This window comes from Emys orbicularis, chromosome 1 (genome assembly GCF_028017835.1).
Source record: "Emys orbicularis isolate rEmyOrb1 chromosome 1, rEmyOrb1.hap1, whole genome shotgun sequence".
Classification (NCBI taxonomy): domain Eukaryota; kingdom Metazoa; phylum Chordata; order Testudines; family Emydidae; genus Emys; species Emys orbicularis.
In genome coordinates, this window is record NC_088683.1 from 73,063,924 (window position 1) to 73,080,864 (window position 16,941).

At 46.7% G+C, this 16,941-nt stretch overlaps 1 protein-coding gene across 1 annotated transcript in view; it reads left to right on the plus strand.

Moving 5' to 3' along the window:
• Positions 1-16,941, plus strand: part of LOC135895484 (glioma pathogenesis-related protein 1-like) — a 48,803-nt gene that overhangs the window by 30,617 nt on the left and 1,245 nt on the right. The gene's annotated exons all lie outside the window — the stretch shown is intronic.

Consider the following 16,941-nt stretch of genomic DNA (forward strand, 5'->3'; position numbering starts at 1 on the left):
TTCTACCAATACTATTGTCAGGATTATTTTTGTTCCTAATATATTATTGTCCTTAACTGTGCTGTCCAGAGTGTTCTCTGTACATCTCTTGGGTTCCCTTAACTTTCTACAATTCCTAACTTCTGATTTATATTAATTATTATTAACTTCCCCATTCTTCTGTTTGTTATATATTTATTGTTTACAGCTGCCTTCACTTCCCCTCTAAGCCAGGGTTGGGTTTTTTCAAACCAGCACAGCCTTCTTCCTCAGTTGTGGCACTGGGGCATCTAGTAAGGTGTTCTTAAATGGTTCCCAAATATCAATCACATTTTTCTGATTAAATTCTTTCTCTGTTGAGGTGGCTCATAATTGTTTTCAGCTTTGTGAAAGTAGATCTATTAAAGCACCAAGTGTGTGTGTGTGTGTATATATATATATATATATATATATATATATATATTACTGGTCTAGACTTTATTCTGCATTCACATTGTAAACGTGATCAAGCGATGGTCACTTGTACCTAAGTTGCCACTGTCTGTTACAGCTTTCCCCCTATTCCATTTTATTTCCTACAGCTGTCCCCTTACTCCATTTTGTTTTTGTTCTCCTCCTGTGGCTGCCCCTCCCTGGCTGTTAAGTTGTTTACCAGGGCCACTGCCCTTCTCAAAGGGAGGGCCCCTTAAGTTGCTTACCAAGAGCCATTGCCCTTCTCAAAGGGATGGCCACTTGTGCTGCGTGCTAAGTGGGACTACTGCCCTGTTCAAAGGGTTGGTCCTGTTATCACCTTGTTAAACCTGGGCTCGGTGTAGGGTAGGCAATGTCCAGAGCTGCAAGACCTAATGTGTTTTTGAGATCCTGGGCATGAGTCATAGGCCTCATGTGCTTTTGAGTCCTGAGGTGGGAACTCACGCCTATGGTCCAGGACTCTGCCCAGGCACGTCTCTATGCTCACCTGCAGTTTTTCCCTGTATCTCCTCCCCTGTGACAGAAGGAGCCTATCAGGATTACTGGTGGGAAACTGCCTGAGATTGCCTTTAAGAACAGGCATTTTTGAAACAAACATCAGAAAGGTTCCTGCATTGCTACCTGGTCTGATCAGCCAGGGGTTCTGGGGGGTCTTTTCTCCGCTCTCGTTTTATTTTTGAGCGTACCCCTGTTTTTAACCCCCCCCCACGAAAAACTAATTGCTGCCTGAGAGACCTCCTGATTATCAAGACCGTACCGAGCCCTCCTTGTTTCTTCTGATGTTGTTGCTGCTTCTGCCTTTGCTGCTGCCTTGGGGACTGGTAAGAATCCCTCTGTGAAACTTTCTATACTTTTATTTTATTACTTTAGCTGCTGGCTCTGTTTCCCCAGCACACAGACTCAAGCTAAACCTTGGTCTGTGTCTTAAAACCTCTCTTAAACTCCTTGGTCTGTATCTGTAATCTGTTTCTTGCTTTGCAGCGCCTTTGCTGCTAGAAATAAGCCTGTGCCTTCCTGGACTGTATCCTGGGCTGCCAGCTTGCAGCCACACACCCCTCCCCCCCCGCTTGCAGCCACCACTAGTTAAATCCCCCACCCCCCTTGGAGCTGTATCCTGGGCACACACCACTCTGCCCTCTGGAACTACCCCTAGTATAAGGTGCACCCATTAGGTTAGATTTTGTCTTTTAGTCTAGATAAGTTGTAATTTCATTTTGCACAGCTGTAGTTAAGTTAGGTTTAGGAAATTGCTTGCATTGTACCCTGTAAGTTAGGCTTAAAGAATTGTTGCATTGTGTTTTGTTACTTGCTAATTTGTGTAGTTTTGGTTAAGTTAAATCATAGATAAGATTTTGCTGTGTTTTGTATAATTGTCTCTCTGCTGTTTAAACTTGCAGCCTGTCTGTTCTGTGTCTCCCTGAGTTTAAATCTCCCTCCACCACGTGCTCCTCTTCCCCCATCCCCCAACCTCACTTCTCTACCACTTTCTTTCTCTCTCTCTCTCTCTCTTCCTCTCTGCTGTTTAAACTTACAGCCTGTCTGCTCTCTCTCTTTCTAGCATAAAACCCCATTGGTTACCCCTTTTCTCTCTAACACACCTCACATTTTACATTTACGCCACTGTGACACATTTTTACCTAAAGTTATTGGTTATTTAACCCATTTTACCCATACTGTTAGTTGGTTATATGCTGCTGTGACACACTCTTTACATAGAAATTGTTAGCTACCTGTTACATTTATACTTCAGTGTTATTTGGTTACCAACTGTATTGTACCCCACTGTATTGTACCCCACTATTGAAAGCCCCTATCCCATTTACTAGAAGACACCCCCCCATCATTGTCTATTGTAAACACCCTATACACCCCATCCCATCGTATTTCATTGTTAAATTCCCACCACTTCCTTTTTCCTTTAATAAAGAAATTTAATTGGCACCCCACCTGTGTGGTAATTGCTCCCCAAGATCCCATATACCTGCTGGCAGGGACAGCCACTAACTTTTAGTTCTTTAATCCGTTCCTCTTTATCTGTTAGGATAATATCTAATATAGAATTCTCTTGTGTTTGTTGCAACATTTTTTGAGTTAGAAAATTGTCATCTATAATGTTTAGAAATTTTAAGGATGCTTTAGTACTGGCAGCATGAGACCTCCAGCATATATCACTCAAATTGACATTCCCCCATGATCACCCAATATTTTGTTGTTTTTTTGCCTCCCTACACATTATAAATGGTGCATAAGGAGGTAGTTATCTTGTTCCCTAGTGTGATTTGGTGGTATGTAGCAGACACCAACTAGTATCTCATCTTGTGCTTTATCTGTTAAGACATTGATCCATGATTCAAAATCATTTTCTTCCAAGCTATCAGTGACTCAAACAGGTAATGCCACTTTTGACAAAGTGCCACTCCCCCTCCCCTTTTGCCATTTGATCCTTCATAAATAGGTTATAACCATTGATTTTTAACATTCCAATTGTTGACTCATTCTACCAGGTTTCAGTAATACCAACTAGATCACATTTATGCTAATATATTCCAATTCCTCTTGTTTGTCACCCAAGCTCCTAGCATTAGTGTATAGGCAGTTAAAGAATTTCTTCATGTCCTTTGGTTCCTTGGTTAATTTTGTTCTCAACATCTGTAGTTTGTGCTGAGTTCTCATATCTTCTCTCTTTTTTTTTTTTACCTTCCCCTTTTGCTATTAATTTAACCCTCTCCTAACTACTCTAGTCAGCCTATCCCCAAGGAGATTGGTCTCCCTTCTACTGAGATGGAAGCCATCCAACCTATATAAGCCCTTCTGCCCATAGAAGATGGATCAGTGCTCCATAAAACCCAAGCCCTCCATGTTACATCATTTATTTAGGCAGTGATTCACTTCCAAAATCTTATGCCTTCTGTCTTCCTTTGCTTAGAAAGATCTCAGATTAGCTTTATTTTCAGAATCAGTCACTAATCCTTTGTACCTGAATTTTTAAGTGGCCAGCTTGAGACACATGAGCTACAGTTCTTCTTTGAGTGCTTGTTCATGTCAATGCCAGTCAAGTGTGTGCACCCGCACGTGCACAGTAGCCGGATAATTTTTCCATTAGCAGCATCCGTGGGTCGGCCTAGGCGCCCCCTGGAGTCACACCTTTATGGCACTCAATATAGAGCCCTGCTGATCTGCCACCCCCTCAGTTTCTTCTTACCGCCAGTGACGGTAGCTGGAACTTCCCCTTGCTCTTGCTTTGGCAAGTGGCTTAGCAGTTCTTTACTTACGCTGTAGTTAGTTTCCAGTTTAGTTAGTTAAATAGTATAGTCTAGTAGTTCTTCTGTAAGTTTCAGTTACGGGAGGGTTCCCCCCGTTTCACCCCTATTTGTTACTGGAGAATGCTGCGATCCCTGGGCTTTAAGACTTGCCAGCTCTGTGCAAAGCGCATGCCCAAAAGTGACCCCCACACCTCTTGTTTACGGTGCCTGAGTGAGGGTCACCAAAAAGACCGCTGCAAGATTTGTCGGGAATTCTGACCGAGAACCCTTAAAGAGAGGGAGCAGTGTCTCAAAATTCTCCACATGGAGGCAGCTCTCCCACCTCAGACGGACCCAGGTGCCGGGGATCCCGCTCCCAGCATGTCATCTTTGACGCAAAGCGCTCCAGCATCATCCTTGAAAGAGCCAGCGTTGAAGAAAGACACCGGCAAGGAAGCTCGGCAATGTCATGGAGCCCCTCAGGGGCACTCCAGCCTTTGGCACCGTCCCAATCACCGGCGCAGAAGAAAAAGAGGTCAGAGAGAGGCAGATCCCCCTCAGTAAGACCCAAGGACCAGCCACCAGCGGCACCTTAGTTGGACCACAGCTCCGAGGCTCAGAAAGGGGCCATGTTGACTCCTGCCCAGGTGAGGCAGTTGAGTCCGGGCCCGTCTCGCTCACCGAACCCATCGGAGCACCTGCCACTCCCATCTACCCCAGAAGGTTTTGTGGCGGCGCAGGACCTGCTCAGACTCACAGCGCTGTTCTCACCGCCGAGACAGGAGGGCGTGCCGGCACTGCAGACTCCGTGCCGGCACCGCACACTCCATCCCGGCACCCTGGACGGTCTAAGGGAAAGTCGGCGATGATGGCACGTCGATCCCCATCATCTCGGCACCCCTCCATGCCAGCGCCTCCATCAAGGGAGTGCAGTTGGTTCCCCAGTTCTTGACGCTCTACGTTGAGAGGAGCTGTGCCACCCTGGTCCTCCTATTCCGAGTCAGAGTGGGACTCCTACCACTCCAACTATAGTAGAAGCAGAAGATCCACCTCTTGGCACCATAGGATGCCCAATGCAGTGGCCCCCTCATTGGCAAAATCCAGCTCAGTGGCTCTTTTGGACTCCGTGGGCCTTTCATCAAGCCCAGGGTCGGAGCCATGGGTCCCGCTCAGGAGCAGCATCAGTGGCCTCTGCGACATTCATTCTGCCACGATCAGCAACAGCGCCATTGCCTCGGTCCTTAACACCAACAGCTGTGGTGCTGTCCTCGGCATCATCACCGACCGCAGCGCCGACCTTGACCACACCTTTGGCACTGGAGGTGTCAGCAACCCAGATTGCGGCTTCGGCACACGATGTGCCTTCAGCATTGACGACGGCACCGGCACCGCCTTCGTGCTGGCTGCGATGGCGCCTACAACAACCCCGGCGCACATGCTACACCAGGTGCCAACACCGGCACTGGCGTGGGGCCCAGTGCCGCTACCAGCCCCCATGCCTCTCCCAGCACTGGGACCAGGCCAGCCTATCGCAGTTCCCCCAGGGTTTACGAGATCCCTCCCCCTCCTCACCAGATGAGGCCCTGGCGGGCACTTCAGTGGCCCCAGCTCTGGAAGACTCCAGGGTGTTGCAGCAGCTGCTGCGCCGGGTCGCCCAGGGGTTGGGCATTAAGGTGGAGGAAGTTGTAGACGATGCAGACCCTATGGTCAACATCCTGGCCCCCTCTGCCCCTTCCCATATCGCCTTGCCATTAATCAAAACAATTATGGACATAAGACCTTGTGGCAGACCCCGGCCTTGCTGCCACCTACTGCAAAGCGTAATGAGTGCCGATACTTTGTGTCCTCCAAGGGCTACAAACATCTCTATTCCCACCCCCAGCCTGACTTTCTGGTGGTGGATGCTGCTAATCAGTGGGAGAGGCATGGCTTCCAAGGCCCTTCCCCCAAGAACAGGGATGCTAAAAATTAGACCTCTTCGGACAAAAGGTTTACTCCATGGGGGGATTACAGCTCCGAATATCCAACTAGCAGGTCATCGTCAGCAGATATTCTTACAACACTTGCTCAGCAATGGCTAAATTCACAGAGTTGCTCCCCTCGGACTCCCATGCCGAGTTTTCGGCGTTGGTTGAGGAAGGGAGATTGATCTCAAGGGTGTTCCTTCAGGCGGCACTTGACAGGGCAGATGTGGCCACCAGGGTTATGGCCACAGGAGTGGCTATGAGAAGGGGCTCATGGCTCCAGGTTTCTGGCCTCCCTTCCAAGGTACAGCAAACCATTCAGGACCTGCCGTTCGAGGGTGAGACTCTCTTCTCAGAGACAACTGACAAAAGGCTAAACAGCCTTAAAGACTCCAGAGCCATCCTCGGGTCCCTGGACCTCTATACACCTTCAATGCAGCAGAGACACTTCCATCCGCAGCCTCCTCAGCGGTTCGATCATCAGAACTGCCAAGATGGCTCCAGAAGGAGAAATCGGAGTGGCAGGAGAAGTCGCGTCAAACCTCTGGCCAGGGTTCGGGACAATCCAAGCCATGTTCAGGGGCCAAACTGGCCTTTTGAAGGTGCAGTCAAGGACGACGCACCAGAGCAAGATCTGGATCCACCCAGCCTTACCTTTTTGTCCTGACTATCCCCTTTCTACCGTGCATGATCCCATATTATTTCAGACAGCTGGGTGCTCCACACGTTAGAGAGGGGATACTCCATCCAATTCTGTGCCCTCCTGCCCTTCCAACTCCCTTCCCCGTCCCTCTTCAGGGACCACTCTCACGAGCAGCTCCTTATACAGGAGGTGCACTCGCTCCTATCGCTAGGGGCAGTGGAAGAGGTTCCTCAGGAGCAGAAGGGCAAGGGTTTCTATTCCCGGTATTTCCTAATACCAAAAGCCAAAGGTGGCCTCGGGCCCATCTTGGATCTGCGAGAAATCAACAAGTTTGTGAAGAAACTCAAGTTCCTCATGGTCTCTTTGGCCTCCATCATTCCCTCACTGGATCCAGCAGACTGTATGCCGCCCTCAACTTGGAAGGACGTGTATTTTCATATCGTAATCACTCAGTCCCACAGAAAGTACCTCAGGTTTGTGGTGAACAATACCAACTACCAATTCACAGTCCTTCCATTTGGCCTGTCAGCAGCACCTCGAGTCTTCACCAAGTGCATGGCAGTCATTGCCACATTCCTGCGCAGGCACCAGGTACAGGTGTTTCCATACATTGACAACTGGCTGATCAAGGACTTCTCCAGGACCCAAGTGGAACCTCACGTCAAATTCATCAGAGCCATCTTTGCCAGCCTGGGTCTCTTTCTAAATGAAGCAAAATCAACTCTGTCCCCTGTCCAGAGGATAGAGTTTATAGGGGCAGTACAGGACTCAACCCAAGCCAGGGCATACCTGCCGGAAGCGAGGTTTCAGGCCCTGGCTGACATCATTCGAGGCCTCAGACAGTTTCTCACCGCCACAGCAAGAAACTGCCTGAAGCTTCTGGGACATATGGCTGCCTGTACCTATGTGGTACTGCACGCCAGACTCAGGCTTCGACCTCTTCAGTCATGGCTCGCGTCAGTTTATCACCCAGGCTGGGACAGCGTGGACAGGATAGTGACCCTGCCTCGCCCAGTCCTCGACTCCCTCCTGTGGTGGCTCAACCCTCAGGAGGTATGCTCAGGGGTCCCCTTCGTCAGTCCACAACCATCTCTTTCGCTAGTGATGGACATATCAGACTTGGGCTGGGGAGCACATCTAGGAGTCCACAGGACTCAAGGTGTCTGGTCTCAGGCAGACCTCTCCACATCAACATCAGAGAGGTGAGAGTGGTGCGCCTAGCATACCAGACCTTCTGGGCATACTTAACGGGACAGTGTGTATCAGTCCTGACGGACAACACAACAGCAATGTTCTATAGCAACAAACGGGGGTGCACGCTCCTCTCCCCTGTGCCAGGAAGCCCTCATGCTGTGGAATTTCTGTGTAGAATATTCAATACACCTGCAAGCATCATACCTCCTGGGGTACAGAACGAGCTGGCAGACCACCTCAGCAGGTCATTTCACAGCCATGAGTGGTCCCTTCACCCAGACATCACAAACTTAATCTTCCAAAAGTGAGGACTTCCCCAGATAGACCTATTCGCCATGCGACACAACAGGAAATGCCAGCAGTTCTGCACCTTCCAAAATCACAGCCCATGCTCCAGAGCGGACGCGTTCCTCCTCCACTGGGGAGGTGGTCTCCTATACGCATTTCCTCCCATACCGCTTGTACACAAGGTGCTCCTCAAGATCAGAAGGGAATGAGCTCAGGTCATATTGATAGCTCCAGCCTATCCCTGCCAGCACTGGTACACATCTCTCCTAGACATGTCCGTGGAAGCTCGTCACCCTGCCACTCTTCCCAGACCTTCTGACACAAGATCACGGTCGTCTTCAACATCCGAACCTCGAGTCGCTTCACCTCACGGCGTGGAAGCTCCATGGTTGAACCTGATGGAGCTTTCCTGTTCAGACCAGGTTAGACAGGTCCTCCTTGGCAGCAGAAAACCCTCTACGAGAGCTACCTACCTTGCCAAGTGGAAGAGATTTTCCAACGCAGCGCCATTCGTCCCCGACGCTCGCCACCGTACTGCTCATTGTGGACTATCTCCTCCATCTGAAGCAGCAGGGATTTTCTGTGTCGTCAATAAGGGTACATTTAGCCGCCATCTCGGCCTTCCACCCAGGCCAGGAGGGCTGCTTGGTGTTTGCTAACCCTATGGTTAGCTGGTTTTTAAAAAGGGCTCGACAGACTATACCCTCACATCCATCAGCCTGTCCCAACTCATGGGACCGCCCTTTGAACCCTTGGCAACGTGCTGCCTGCTCTACCTCTCTTACAAGGTGGCATTCCTTGTAGCAATAAGGGGCGTCTGAGCTCAAGGCCTTAACATCAGAGCCTCCTTATACCGTGTTCTATAAGGATAAGGTTCAGTTCAGGCTTCACCCTGCTTTCCTCCCAAAGGTTGTGTCGCAGTTTCACATCAACCAGGACATCTTTCTCACGGTATTCTATCCTAAACTGCACTCCAGCGGCAGGGAGAAGAGACTTCACTCACTGGATGTCCGCAGGGCGCTAGCCTTTTACATCGGGAGAATGAAGCCGTTCAGAAAATGGGGCCAGTTATTCGTGGCAGACAGAATGAAAGGGTTGCCTGTGTCGTCACAACGTATTTCATCATGGATCACGTCCTGCATTCATGAGTGCTACAACTTGGCTGGGGTTCCCACACCCCCAATCACTGTGCACTCTACCAGGGTGCAGGCTTCATCAACAGCGTTCCTGGCGCAGGTCCCTGCTCAGGAAATCTGCAGAGTGGCGACGTGGTCCTCCATCCACACTTTCACCACACACTATGCGTTTACTCAGCAAGCCAGAGACAATGCGGCCTTCGGACGAGCAGTGCGCCAATCAGTGGAAGATTCCGACCCCACCTCTCCAAACTTAGGCTTGTGAGTCACTGATTGGAATTGACATGAACAAGCACACAAAGAAGAAAAAACGGTTACTCACCTTCTCATAACTGTTGTTCTTTGAGATGTGTTGTTCATGTCCAGTCCAATACCCACCTTCCTACCCCTCTCTCAGAGTAGCTGACAAGAAAGAACTGAGGGGGTAGTGGGTTGGCAGGACTCTATATTGAGCGCCACGAAGGTACAACTCCAGGGGGCGCCCAGGCGGATGGTGCTAAGGGAAGAATTATCCAGCTACTGTGCATGTGTGCGCGCACACACCTGATTGGAATGGACATGACCAACACATCTTGAAGAACAACAGTTACGAGAAGGTGAGTAACCATTTTTTCCTGAGCACCTCTGAAAATCAGACATAAGGCAGTAACTAGGCAACCAGATATCGGGGCACACAAAACTAGAAGACATTTCTGAAAATTTTGGCCTAAACTACTGTCTTTATTTGTTCATTTGTATAATAGGGATGATATTTACCAAATCTGTGGAGTATATTGAAGATTATGTAGTGTTTACTGTTTGTGTTAAACATGAACCAGGCCAGTGCACTAACTGAAAAATAAAAAGGTACTATATTCCTTCCCACTCCAACAACATTTTTCCAACTAGCAATAGTTATCAGTGTAGAAGACACATACACCTGCCTCATTTGGATTCTGGAGGGCACCACATAAAATGCTCTTACAAAAGTTAAACAATAATACTCAGCACTTTAGATGTCAAATTTTTTTTAAAAAACGTTGTCATTAAAAATGGTTAACTTCTAATAACCTGATTGCCATGCACAATTTCCATTTGTTATCTAATGAAGATTTAAAGAGAAAAAAAATCCTTCTTGGAGTATCTGTACATGTGGTCCCCATGCTTGGTATGCATGCACCCCATGAGCAGGTATTCAGCATCTTTTGACCAGAGTATTTGGTGGGGCTGTGTGTGCACCTGCATACCTTTGTGTTCCCCCTCCCAAGGCAAAAAGGGCTGAGTGACCCCAGTAGCCATTCAGATCTTTCTTATTGCCTGTGGCAGCAAGTCAAAATACTGTCAGCATCCTTGTTGTTACACTTTTTACATAGTAGTTACTGTATTTATTTTAATTTCTCTTGATATTTTTTAGTTATCTTGGGCCATAGCTACACTACAAACTTTGGCTGGCGCAAGTTACATTAGCATAAAGCTGCCACAGTTAGTATATTGCTTGTGTGCATACTTGGCTCCTTGCACCAGTGCTGTGCATACTCACTAGGAGAGCTTGTGTAAATGAGCAGTGCGCCATGAGTATGTATCCCAGAGTGCAACTCACCATTGTCTGGCACACTGTCTTTTGGGAAATTTTGGCAATGAATGGTGGAGCAGAAACAAGTCATGCAGGGGTGACTGGGAGCAAGGGGTCAAGTTCCCATCCATGCAGTTTTCTCCAACCCATAATGCCATCCATAGCCCATCATTTTCATGCCTTTAAAAAAAAAAAAACTAGGAAAACTGTCTCTCTGTCCGCCATCTCTGCCAGACGCATGGAACCCTCACAGCTCTGTACTATTTTCATGAGCATTGCAAACACGGGACGAACGAGCCTCTGGTTTTGCAGAGTTGCAGGAAGAACCACAACAACAGGGAACATGATGATTTTGTGGAGGACAGCTTGCTGTGGGACATAGCGAAAATTAATTCCAGGTTGCTGCAGCTACAGATCATGGAGCGCTGTTTCTGGAACTGAGAAATAAGGATTTACTGATGGGACCACATTTTAATTCAGGTTTGGGATGATGAGCAGTGGCTGCAGAACTTTTGGATGTGAAAGGCCACATTCCTGGCTCTGTGTGCCCAGCTCCCCACAGCCCACCAGCATTGGGACACCAGAACGAGAGCTGCACTAACAGCTGCGAAGCAAGTGGTGAGCACACAGCGGAAGCTTGCAATGTCATATTGCTAACAGTCAGTGGGAAATCATTTTTGGAGTTGGAAAATCCACAATGAGGGCCATTGTTATGCACATGTGCAGGGCCATTAATAGTCTCCTGCTATGCAGGACTGTGTAACATGCAGTAACATGCAGGCCATCATGGCTGGATTTGCAGCAATGAGGTTCCCAAACTGGTAGGGCAATAGATGGCACACATCCCTATTTTGGCACCAGACCACCTTGCCATGGTGTACATCAACAGAAAGGGATAATTTCTTATGATTATGCAAGCACTGGTGGATCATCGGGCACATTTCATCATCAACAACATTGGCTTGTCAGGGAAGGTGCATGATGCCTCGCATCTCTAACAGGACTTTTGAGAAAGCTACAAGCAAGGACATTCTTTCCTGACCTGCGGATTACCTTTGACTATGTTGAAATGCCAATAATGATTCTGGGGGACGCAGCTTGCCCCTTGTTCCCCTGGCCCACAAAGTCATACACCAGTCACCTCAACAGCACCAAGGAAAGATTCAGCAGGTGCAGAATGACATTGAATGTTCTTTTTGTAGATTGAAGGGACACTGGCAGTATTTACTCACAAGACTGGATCTCAGTGCAAAAAGTGGCCCCATGGTTATAGCTGCCTGTTGTACCCTGAAGAATATCAAGGCAAAGGGGGGAAAGTTGCTGCTGGAATGGTTGTCTGCTTAGTTCGAACAGCCAGACAAGGGCTATTAGAAGAGCACATCGCAGAGCTATATGGTTGAGGGAGGCCTTGAAAGAGCACTTTAAACAGTCAGCCACAGTAATGTGGTGTGGTGGACTGTGTTCTATCAGGCCCTGAAGTTTTGGGGTCAGTTAGGTATTGTATGGTGCTTAGTGTACACTTCTGAATAACACTGTTTGTTAATGCACCTGTTAATTGTGTGGTTCTTGCTGTACATATAATTATTACACTGTCACTGATCCTATAGGTTCTATCATCCTGTACAACAACAATTAATGGGCACTTTCAGTAGCACTAGGCATTCTGCAGATGAATTATTTTCCAAAAAATAGATTTTTATTGCATACCAAAACCTGTTCAAAAATGCAATTAAAAAAAACAAATACAATAAAAATTTCTGAAATTAATGGAACAGAACTTAACAAGGAGAAAGAACATTCATGTCCATTTCAGTTCATTTTGGCTATACAGACACTGACCTGTGAGCCCCATATTTGCTATATGTGAAGCTGTGGTTGTCCTTGCTGTCCCCTGGCATGGAGCATTAGGGGTAGGGATATGGCCCGTGATGCTATGTGGAATGTTGTGGGGTGCAGGGAGGTGCTAAAATGGAATTCTCCATTGACTGCAAAGGGAGGCAAGCCTGTGATTGTTGAATCTGTAGGTCAAGAAGAGAGTCTGCAGCTTTTATGTTTGTTGCCAGAGGATCCCCACAGGGCCGGTGCAAGGATATTTTGCGCCCTAGGCGAAACTTCCACCTTGCGCCCCCCCCACCCTCTCCGCTCCCCCTGGAGCATCGCTTATTATAAACTTTCAAAAATGAATACTGCATAATGTGGCATTGTTCATTAGAATTAATACACGTTCGGCTTGAAAATGTATTAATTTCATTATTAAGTCTACATATTTAATGAAAATAAATACACCCTTTTTAGTCACGTATACTTCCTTCCTTCATTCTTTCATATCAAAATCAACTACATTTTATTCTACCTTTAGAATATCCAATTATTGTTATTAATACAATTTATAAAATTAGAATGGCGGATACTCCGTCATACAACAACAACTGACAATATCAATGACAAATTTAAACAACAAACACACGCATATTCACACATAATAAACATATACACTCAACATACACACACAATTGACACAAAGTATTAGCGAAATGATGCAGCAGCAATTGCCAGAGTCTTAGATCTGAAATAACTCAACAAAAATAGTTAGCCTCAGTTGACAACCTCCGAAAACTAGTAAACTTAGCATTATAAACAGCCTGTCAGAACGGGTAGCGGCTGCACGCGGTGAGAAAAATGACGTCATTGCCACTTTGTACCATAGTGAAGCATTACGCTTGTGCCTGCAACGCAGAGATGGCGTAGGCTATAGCTGTAATGCATGAGAGAAGAACGACAAGTTAAAATGCAAGTTCAACGACATTTCTCTTTTCTTTATTAATTCGTTTTCCAGCAATAGTGTAAAAAAAAATTTGGGGGCACTGCTTTTTGGCACTCCCAAATCTTGGTGCCCTAGGCGGCCGCCTAGTTCGCCTAGTGGTTACACCGGCCCTGGATCCCCATTATGTCCTAGTGCATCTCTCTCTCCTTTTCCTGCTGGGCCTTTTTCTTGTCCCCTCTTTCCTTCTCCATAATGTCTGCAGTATTCACCCTCCAGGTTTGCAGAATCTCAGTGAATATAGCTACCTGTTCTTTCTCCTCCTTATCATGGCCAGGTGTTCCACAGGTGTGCAGGGGCAACCCCTGAGGCAGCAATGGCAGCAGCTGCAGTTAAAACATACAGAGGTATGATTGTATATATAGTCACAATGGAAAGTGAAAGTTAAGTTTCAGAATTCCCTTCCATTGCTTCCCTAAAGTTTTAAACAAGATATGCTTATGGACACTTCAACTTTGGCACCACTTTCCAGCCCTAGCCCTGGTGATGGCAAGTATGGCCCAGCATAGGTTTGCAGGGAGGAAAGGGAAATGAGGAGGGAATTATTTGGTTGCACAAAACAATAACATTTGGTCCTTCGTTCCATGAGCATATATTCAGGGCAATGGCGCTGAGCACTGCCACTCTTTTACACAGGCAGTGGTGATTTTAGCTGATACCCTCAGAAGAGAGATAAAGGCACAGACTGTATAGCATCCCAAAGCCTCCCAGGCCCGCATGCTGCTAGCCAGTTTACTGCAATGGTGCTTGTCAAAGTCATCGTGGACTGGCATGGGAAAGTGTCCTACTGCAAAGAAAAGTAATGCTGCCATTCCTAGAAACCTTTGAGAGACGATTGCAGAGTACCTCCATGAAAGTTTCATCGAGATCTCAGGAGGATTCAAGGGATATCTCTGTGTACATAAACTTCTCCACAAGTCTCTTTCCCCACTCCCACAACCCAACAGGGGAATGAAAAGCTGATAATGGCTCTACCTCTGTCTGTCGTACCACTACCTCTTCTAGTAGGAGTAAATTCATGAAAAGTCAATATCTGCGTCCTGCTACTCTGGGGTCAGACACCAGCTGTACATTTAAACACTGTAATGGGAAACAAATTCACACACTTATCTGAGGTTCCTTCCCCTACATCAGGTTTGCCCATCCTTGTCTGTGTGACTGACTAGACTGTGGTGGAGTCTCAAACCGATCCTGGCTTGCAGCATAGCTAGACGTGTCCCCAACCCCCGTAAATCACATGCCCCCCCATCCTCCCCTTCCTTACTGTTGACAGTAAGGGTTCCATGGTTATCTGAGGGGTGTTGGTGGGGTCTCTGGCAAGTATAGCATGCAGCTAGTTATAAAAGTGGTAGATCTGTGGCTCAGCACCAGATCAATTGTTGTTCTCCCTGGGATCCTAGTATGCCTGCGGCCATTTCTTCATTTTCACTACTGCTGATCCCTGTCTTATCCTTTCGCACACATCCCCAGTGCAACCTGCTCATAGATGTCCGTGTTTCTATGATTGTTCCATAGCTGTTCCTACACAGCCTCTTTTCCCCACAGGCCCAGAAGATCCAATACCTCCTGTCCATTCCAGGCAGAAGCACTGTCATGGTTGGTTGGGTAGCTACACACAAGGGAGAACTGCTAGGTGTACTTGTGTGACGTTATGAGTGTAATATAATATTTCATTGGAAGGTGACAGGGCCAGAAAGAGTTAATTAACTCAGTGACCCACGGGTGAACCTTAAGGACTGGTTAGGAAGATATGTAAATGAATAGAGCTTTGAAATGCAAGTCTGCATTGTTAGAGATCTCAAGGATAGATGTTTGCTCAGGTCTTGTGATGTAAGCAAACAAGTCTTGTCTATTGCTATAACTTTAATTCAAAGAACAAAAAAGGAATATTAACATTTATGATGATACTTAAGTGAAATAGTATTATTGTCTATATGTCTCTTTGAAGGTTGAGGTAACCTGTATCTGAACTGTTTAATGGATAAATTACCCTGTGCTAATTGCCAGGATGTTTGGAAGAAGGAGAGTTAGGCCTATTGTTTTCTCAGGCAGAAAGGCTGCTGGAAATGTATAAGAACCCTGGGACATGATCCTACTTCATCTCAGATCTGCTTTGGGTTTCAAGAGGGGGAAACCTTAAGCCACAAGGATTGAGATCCCCAGTCATTGACTGGAGCCACCCTCAATATGGACATTGGACTATAACCTATAGACTATATCTAAAAGGACTTTTGGCAACTACAAACTCATCTCTCATATGTATCTGAACCTCAAGAATTGAATTCAAGTCTGTATGTATATTGATCTTTTAACCAATACTCTCTCTCTTTTCTTTTTAAATAAATTTTAGCTTAGTTAATAAGAATTGGCTAGAAGCATGTATTTTGGGTAAGATCTAAGTTGTAATTGGACCTGGGTATGTGGCTGATCCTTTGGAAGAACCTTTTCTTTTATATGATGAGATAAGATTTTCAGTAATCATCATCATATGTTTGACAGGTGTGTCTGGACGGAGGCCTGAGGCTGGGTACTTTAAGGGAACTGCGTTGTTTGGACTTCTAAGTAACCAGTGAGGTACTATAGAAGCTGTTCTGTGCTGGCTTGGTAAATCTAAGTATTGGAATATCCACCAGCGTTTGGGGTTTGTCTGCCCCGTTTTGTTTGCAGTTCACCCTAATTGAGTGACCTCAGCGGGCTCCCACAGGCAGCACCGTCACAACTTGTCAAGCTGGTCAATGAGGAAAAGGCATTTCAAAAATCTCCAGGATTTTTGAAGGGGAGTATGGCTTTCGGTCTCCATGACTCCTGGGCAGTGGAGTTCACAGTTGTGGCCAGCACAATCAGTCAGCCATTGTGAGAAAGTTGCTGGAGGACTGTTAGGGTCGGCATCGGTCACGTGGTGTCTATACTCACACAGTGCCAATCACAGTAGGTCGACCATGGCTCAACACTGTTCAGAGAGGTTGTGTTACTGTGTCATCATAACCAGGCACTTAAGTCAGTGGGAGACAAATTTGAGTGTAGACACATGCACAGTTAGGTCAATGCAAGACAACTTGTGTTGACCTAACTTTGTAGCGTATACTGGGCCTTAGCCTGTTGGCAAACAACACAAAACGTTAAGCTTATTTAGTCCTAGTACTGGGGCTCTGAGCCTAATGGCTGGATCAAAGGCTCCAATTTGGAAAACCTTCCCATCATGAGATGCAGTAATTTTTTTGAATGATGGGCACATTAAGTATGTCTTGTATAGGGGAAGGTCATATCATTACAAAACATGTATAAATCATTTTTCAAAATGCAACCAAATAGCCAGGCTCTTAAATCTTTTCCAGATGAAGTTGATAAGGGGAGCATTTGTTTCAGAAGTTGTCCTGAGGGAAGAAGTTCCTGATACTTCTTCCAACTCTCACTCGGTGCTTTATCCTCAATAAATGTCTCAGGGTTTCCAGGGATCAAAGACAGCTCGTTTATCAGCTAAGAGCTCAAAGACTTCATCTCAGACACCTCAAAGGAGTCAGTTACCACTGCTGTCTGTGGGAGAAAGGAGCATTGCTCCCCATCTCTGGTAGTGGGTAAGAGGAATCCAGAGTTGTTATTTTAGATGACTCTGCTAGGTCTGTAGCAAAGCCAGTACCACCCTTAACATCA